The 8,179-nt window shown below is 40.4% G+C and overlaps 1 long non-coding RNA gene across 1 annotated transcript; it reads left to right on the top strand.

Annotated features, from left to right (window-relative positions):
* Nucleotides 1-2,231: 2,231 nt before the first annotated feature.
* On the top strand, nucleotides 2,232-3,054 carry LOC130923951 (uncharacterized). Its single transcript, XR_009064810.1, has 2 exons — nucleotides 2,232-2,511; nucleotides 2,903-3,054. It is a non-coding gene; the product is annotated as an uncharacterized LOC130923951 (long non-coding RNA).
* The last annotated feature ends 5,125 nt before the right edge of the window (nucleotides 3,055-8,179 follow it).

The raw sequence follows: 8,179 nt of genomic DNA, 5'->3' as shown, positions 1-8,179 counted from the left end.
CCATTCCTCCATGCAGATCTCCTCTAGAGCAGTGATGTTTTGGGGCTGTCGTTGGGCAACAAGGACTTTCAACTCCCTCCACAGATTTTCTATGGGGTTGCGATCTGGAGACTGGCTAGGCCACTCCAGGGGCTTGAAATGCTTCTTACGAAGCTACTCCTTTGTTGCCCTGGCTGTGTGTTTGGGATCATTGTCATGCTGAAAGACCCAGCCACGTCTCATCTTCAACGCCCTTGCTAATGGAAGGAGATTTTCACTCAAAATCTCTCGATACATGGCCCCATTCATTCTTTCCTTTACACAGATCAGTCGTCCTGGTCCCTTTGCAGAAAAACAGCCTCAAAGCATGATGTTTCCACCCCAACGCTTCACAGTGGGTATGGTGTTTTCGGATGCAATTCAGTATTCTTTCTCCTCCAAACACGTGAACCTGTGTTTCTACCAAAGTTTTATTTTGGTTTCTGACCATAACACATTCTCCCAGTCCTCTCCTGGATCATCCAAATGCTCTCTAGCGAACAGGCAGATGGGCCTGGACGTGTACTTTCTTCAGCAGGGGGACACGTCTGGCAGTGCAGGATTTGAGTCCCTGGCGGCGCATTGTGTTACTGATAGTAGCCTTTGTTACTGTGGCCCCAGCTCTCTGTAGGTCATTCATTAGTTCCCCCCGTGTGGTTCTGGGATTTTTTTCTCACCGTTCTTGTTATCATTTCGACGCCACGGGGTGAGATCTTGCATGGAGCCCCAGATCAAGGGAGATTATCAGTGGTCTTTATGTCTTCCATTTTCTAATAATTGCTCCCACAGTTGATTTCCTTACACCAAGCGATTTACCTATTGCAGATTCAGTCTTCCCGGCCTGGTGCAGGTCTACAAGTTTGTCTCTGGTGTCCTTCGACAGCTCTTTGGTCTTGGCCATCGTGGAGTTTGGAGTGTGACTGACTTTGTGGACAGGTGTCTTTATACCGATAATGATTTAAAACAGGTGCCATTAATACAGGTAATGAGTGGAGCCTCGTTAGACCTCGTTAGAAGTTAGACCTCTTTGACAGCCAGAAATCTTGCTTGTTTGTAGGTGACCAAATACTTATTTTCCCCTCGAATTTGGAATGTTTTTTTTTTTCCCCCCCACATTCTGTCTCTCATGGTTGAGGTTTACCCATGTTGAGAATTACAGGCCTCTCTAATCTTTTTAAGTAGGAGAACTTGCACAGTTGGTGGTTGACTAAATACTCATTTGTCCCAATGTACTGTATATGTTTTTTTCCTTTTCATTGCGCATTTTTTGGCTGGTGCAACTTGTACTCCAGTGCGACCAATCGTCCGAAAAATACGGTAAATGCCAGCCTTCCTAGTGGAAATGGATTTGATTTTGTCTATATTGTCATTGGAAGTCAATGCAGTAAGGGCTACAAGCAACAAAATAATCCAGAGGTATTACATTATTGCAAAAAAAACAAGTATGTGTACTATACTACTCTAGTGAGGTAAACTTTGCAGAGCTAAGGAAATTATTTCTGGCCACAAAAAATGTCAGAAAATAATAATTTTCACATTGGATGACCAACTTAATTTTTTATGTAAAACAAAATATTTTAACGTAATTTGTTCACGCTGCCCGCTTGACTTTGAAGTAAAAAAAATGATTTGTGAAAGAATTTTTTTTCTTGCTACGTTGAAACTACTTACAGTATTAATAACCCGTTTATATCGCTGAAGTGTTGGGATAGCTTTATTCAAATTGGATAGCGACAGATCCCAAAATTCAGGTGACTCAGGATCACATGCAAAAATATGTGATCGGGATATCCCTGCTTTGTTTTGTGCTCCCTTGTGTGCACCAAAGAAAACCTATCATTGATTTGGTGGTGGATCTTTTAAGAATATGGTGTTTTTGTTTGAATATGTGTATGCTTGTGTGAGTTCGGGTTACGAACGATTTCCGTTCCTACGCCTGTGAAGTAACCCGAATTTTCGCGTAAATCGGCATTGAACCTTCAAGTACCCCGAAATATTCCCTACATTTCAAAATAACTATCCAAAAACAAGTATTATACGTCATTTTAATAAACTAAAGTAAAAAAAATAAGATACTGTACTTAACAACAATACAGGTTGTTGGTGAAAAAGGTACACTGATAATGTCGGCTTGTTTACAATTCAATTCTGATTAGGTGTGCGCTCACTGTAATTAAACTTTTAAAAGTTTTAAAGTTTTTTTGCACTCCGTTAATGGTCCCTTCGCAAACCCGGAAGTGTGACGTAGGCAACAGAAGACTACTCACAGCTAACATAGCAGCAACAACGATGTCAGTGATATTTCCACCAAAGGTAACCATTCAGGATCGCTCTTTCGTGACGCTACCGATGGCAAAGGCTCCCAGGAAAGATGAACTACAATTAATCCCTACATGTTTGAACCTGAGGCGTCAGATGACGGCGATTTACTTGACACAGCAGATGGCGTCATGACGCCAATTGACAGCTCGACACTTCACGAACGGGAGAGTGGTAAATCCAGCATCGTGATTTTTTTATTAGAATGCGATTACATGGTTGTATATTTTTCCATGCTCTACACATAGCTAAAACTGGATATTAGGTAATGAGACAGCTCCTACCGATCTAAATATGATAAAGCTAGCCCAAATGTGGCTAAATGAATGCTCTACACATAGCTAAAACTGGATATTAGGTAATGGGACAGCTCCTACCGATCTAAATATGATAAAGCTAGCCCAAATGTGGCTAAATGAATGCTCTTCACATAGCTAAAACTGGATTTTAGGTAATGGGACAGCTCCTACTGATCTAAATATGATAAAGCTAGCCCAAATGTGGCTAAATGAATGATATGGTATTGATATTTCAAAATAAATGACAAAACCATTTTATTTTCCAGGTGTTGCTGTAAACCGTCAAGTAATTACCCTTCCAAGAGTATGCCTGTGTCATCAGGAGATCCCAGACGTGAGAGCCAAACTTGCGGAGGCTGAAGCACTGACAGGGGCATGAATTTCATTAAAAAAATAAAACCATAAATTGTTAACAACATTGACACATTTTGTTGACTGTTTAATGTATTCTATTGGTATATAATATATTGTAATTATATTACATTCTGAAAAAATATTCAATAGGCCGCAATAATAAATGATACCAGGTTTATGTTGAATCAGCATTAGCTTTCGTTGTCAGATTGTGACACGTTATACCAAGCACACAACGGCACACATCAAAGAGCATAATTTTAGTAAGCAACACAAAGTTAGGATAGCAACGGACTAGCGCAACATTGAAAAATGATAATGGCAGTGGGAAATATGTATTTACTCTTTTCTGTAGCATGAAGTGTTCTCTATACAAAGATAATGCATTATCATTAAAATATGAAGGTAACTTGATTTTTCTTTTAAAAAATGTGTACTGTATATATGACTAGTTTATGATTTCATATCATCAAAATTTGCTACATTTATTTCTCCTAAATCATCGTCATCTGATGTCGCAGACGGAAGAAATTCAGCATCTGGCAGGCCTCATAGGATCTCTTCAGTCATCATCGCTGGACACCGCATCACTTCGGTCATCATATGACTCGACCCACTCTCTCTTGATTTTGGGAAACTGGGTGGCAACTGACTTGCAACGCTTTTTTCATCGGGTTGAGGGTTTCCGCCACTTCATTTTTTATGTTTGGCTTCCTGGAGGAAAAAAAAAAATCACAGCAGCATGAAAATATTGGATGAATCCCAATTTTAATTTAATAATAATTTCTTGGTGATCAAATAATAATGCCCCAGTCATAGCAGCATCTATTTGATGCTATTGTTCCCTCTTCAAATAGGCAGACCTTGATGTTGAAATATAAAAAACAACGAGCCAAGGACCTATTTAGTGCTGGGAACATTTGAATTTACATAACACCTATTGATATAGTAATAAAATCACATGAGTAGACGACATGTCAGCCAACCTATCTACTTATGACAGGCCAACAGCAAAAAAAAAAAAAAAATGTCGCACTTCAACAAACTGGCAGTAGGAGTCCCCCTCGTTTATAAAAAAAAAAGCCATTAATGTTCTACTTACGTCTTTGGAAAACCAAGGTTGCATTGTTGTAGGTTTTCAAAGCTGTCGTGGCTGAAATGATGAAAACAATGAGCCGATTGGGGACCTGTATGCATGCTAACAAAAACGGTCCAAACCTTTGCAGGAGAAGTTTTTTTTTGGACCACTCCTAGAGTCTCGAGTCTTCCTGTGAGTAATTCATATCGCTACACATCGAGATGGCATGACGAATCCCCCGAGTAAAACCCAGAAAATGTTTGCAATATATGGCGAGGATAGCGTGGTGCTATATTTCCGTGTTCAGAGTGGTGGCGAGGCTTCCTGGAAGTTACGTCACGAGGTAGGGGTCGGCAGGACGGCGCGTCCCTCGTTGCTATGGTGTTGCTATGGCCATAACTCAAAAACTACGCGGTCAATTATTATTATTATTTTTTTTTTATGTGACTTTTTGAGAGAGCGAATGACGCATTTAATACAATTCAACTGAGTAAAACACTTAAGAGCGAAATCTGAAAAGCTCTTCAGTTCCCCTTTAACAATATAGTTCCAAGAATTGTACAATGACAACAGGAAAACAAAAACAATGCACGCAAAAAAAAAAAAAAAATGTTGCGCATCATGTAAATTTTCAATTAACCTTAGTAAAACAACACCTGCCCTTATTGGCGAAAGAAATATCTGCAGGGAAATTTGAAAGATTTTACATGAAGACAAATACACTGCTCAAATACTCTACAGCGCCCTCAGTCCATCAGATTTTTTTTTTTTTTCAGTTAAAAAAAAAAAAAAAAAGATGAGCTGTCCTGAGCCGATTGCGTAGTCTCCCTCTCCCTCCCTCTCTCTGCTCTTTGTTGTACAGGCAATGCACTGGAGTTGCTTGTTAAAGTTAACAATGATTGATAGAGGTCTTCTTTTTGATCTTGCCACAGATCCCTGGAATTCTCAGGATCAAAGCACCACATGTGTCAATCGTCGTTTACCATGTTAAACAGTTGCTGTGGCAACTCATTGTGTGTAGGTGAGGAGATAAAGCGGAGCTGAGTGGACTAACTCAATGAAGCAATTAATAAACACAAGCATTTTTATACTTTATTCTTGTTTATAAATAATTTGGTGGTACAGTAACATGTTTAAAACTTATAATTACTACATTTGAAGGGCTTAAAAAAACATTTATTAAATATATATATATATATATACAGTATATACATATATATATATACAGTGCTGCTCAAAAGTTTGTGAACCCCCTCAACATTTTGGAATTTTCTATTATTTCAACCTGATTTCCTAATCAATCAATTCAGTAGTTTTTTTTTGTTTTTTTAACAGTTGTGTTGTCGAGACTAAATTAAAAAGAGTTTTCATCAACTGATGTAGGTGCAAAATTGAACTGTTTGGTCACAACCAAAACCGCCATGTCTGGCGAAAAGTCAACACTGCATACCACCAAAAGAACCTTCTCCCAACAGTGAAGCATGGAGGTGGGAATGTCAAGATCTGGGCTTGCTTTTCATCCTCAGGACCTGGACAACTCCACATAGTCCAGGGAATCATGAATTCTGAGGAATATTGTCAAATCCTAGAACATAACCTGACGCCATCTGTTTTGAAGTTAAAGCTTGGCAGAAGGTGGATCATGCAACATGATAATGATCCAAAGCATTCCAGCAATACAACCAAGGAATGGCTGAAAAAGAAGAAGATTCGTGTTCTGGACTGGCCCAGTCAAAGTCCTGACCTAAATCCCATTGAAATGCTGTGGCGGGACCTGAAGCGAGCAGTTCATGCCAGACGCCCATCAAACCCCTCTCAACTGACTGCGTTCTGCAAGGAAGAATGGGCAAAAATCCCCCAAAGTAGATGTGAGAGGCTGATTAGTCACTACAGAAACCGTTTGGTTGAGGTAATCTCTGCAAAAGGAGGCGCAATATCCTATTAACTGAAGGGGTTCACATACTTTTGCACACATGATATCTGAGTTTTTCTTAAATCAACCACTTTTGTTAAATAAAGAATGACAATATAACTATTTCTTTTGTTTCAGTCCATTATTTGGAATGTCAGTATTGTGGATTTGGGTATAACTTAACATTTAATAAGGTTATTTTAGTTTTTTTTACAAAAAATCTGACCATCGCTGTGGGGTTCACAAACTTTCGAGCAGCACTGTATATATATATATATATACATACATTTTTTTGTTTATTTTTTTTTATACTATGGAGGGAAAAAAGTGAAAAACATGTCTTTTATGTATCTCTTTCCAATGCTAAATCTGAATAAATACATTGAACACACACAAAAACAAAAAGAATAAAAAATATGGGTGTGTGTGTATGGGGGGGTGCAACTTTGCGGGTTCTGGTCCCTACCGCGAAAAATGAGGGATCACTGACACCGTTACGCGACAAAAGAACAAACAAAAAACAACTAGAAACAAAGTGGCGGACGAAACTCTGGCGTCGTAAAGTCGAAATCACGTAAGTTGAGTACGTCGTAACCCGGGAACTACCTGTGCATGTAATAGGGCTTTAAAAAGGGAGAAAAAAGGCATAAGCGATGGCGTAGCTACGGCATCTACCCTACGCTGTCGATGAGCATTTGAAGCTCTGCATAGACGTGACGCATTGCGCTGTAATGTGTTAAGCCTGAGTTATGCTCCCGCATTGCGTCGATGGCGCAGCAACTACGGCGTCATTCGACGTTCGATGGTTCTCCGGTTCTCTGTAATTCACCGCCAAGCCACTAGAGGGGTGTGGCGTTATGTTTGTACGGTTTTGGGGCATGCTTGTTGACTTCCTCTTGACTAGTTTAACGCAGAAAAATATAATGCAAGATGGAACGCTTGAATGGATCTTGAGCTCATCGACATTGAATAAATGTGGAGCATACAAATGTTGAGGCGCAGGCGACGCTGAAGACGGTTTCGAGGCGGTCTGTCCAACTTTTGATGCCGCATAGGGAGTTGTAGCCTCGGGCTGAAACCAGCTAGCTGTGGCTGCTAGCTTCAAACTGGCGCCGAGCACTGCGTCCAGCGTATTGTCCGAGGTCTGCGAAGCCCTCCTGCCCGATTTGTTTGCCGTGTTCTACAACCAACCAGTGGGAAGCCATAGCAGATTTCTGGCGTCTATGGAACTTCCCAAACTGCATTGGAAGCCTTGATGTTAACGTTATCAAAAAAGCACCGAGGCACTCTCAATCAGTGATGATGTATCGTGTGTTAACTGTCTGTTGTTGAAAATGAAACATCAAAACAATTCTTTTGACACCAAACCTCTGCTTTAGTCTTCATATACTTGACGTGTGACACGGAAATAAGTCACAGACTCACAGCAAACATAAGTACACAATAAAAGATGAAGTGCACCAACCAAAAATACGACATAAAGTGATAAAAGCTGGCAGTTTTTGGCCGACTGGGTCACATATTCTTGTAACCACTCGATTCCGAACACGTCTCTGTAGTTCTTCCATTTATTTTATTCAATCGCTGACCTCGCTATTTGGCAATCTTTATGATGTCTTGTTGAGACTTGCTCTTCGATAATACTCCCATCAGCTTGGTCCATTTTTGCGTGTAGAAAAATAATGTTTGATTCTATTCTATAATGGCGGTGATTTCGCGCTGAACCGGAAACAACAGTCTAAGAAGACCAATCACAGTCCATTTCCGCCACGTCATATGCATCAACGTGACGCTAGGGTTTGAAAATTCAATAGGAACACGTAAGGCTACGGCGCAGGGTCGTAAATCGGGTCTTCCTTGACGTTGCAGGTCTGACGCGGAAGCATAACTCGGCCTTCAGTCACTAGGGGTGTTTCTCAGGCTGGAGCTCATCGAAATCGAAAAATAATTGCTTTTACTTCAAATTGAGAAACGCAGGAGATGCAGAAAATGTTTGCGGAGGTGGTCTGTTTGATCACTTAACCAAGCAGGGTACGTTGTTGACGGTGTAGTTAAGGCATGCCCAGTGACTGCGCTCAAACCAGGGTGTGGTTTGATATCGTATCATCACCCTGCGATATCGAGGCGCATCGTATCGTGAGTTTAAGTGCAACATCCCGTCCCTATTTTCGACTACGACTCGACACATTCAAATGGGTG

Source organism: Corythoichthys intestinalis, chromosome 1 (assembly GCF_030265065.1).
Source record: "Corythoichthys intestinalis isolate RoL2023-P3 chromosome 1, ASM3026506v1, whole genome shotgun sequence".
In the NCBI taxonomy this organism is placed as follows: Eukaryota; Metazoa; Chordata; class Actinopteri; order Syngnathiformes; family Syngnathidae; genus Corythoichthys; species Corythoichthys intestinalis.
Note: the sequence above shows the minus strand (reverse complement) of the source record. Positions and strands in the feature narration are given on the sequence as shown.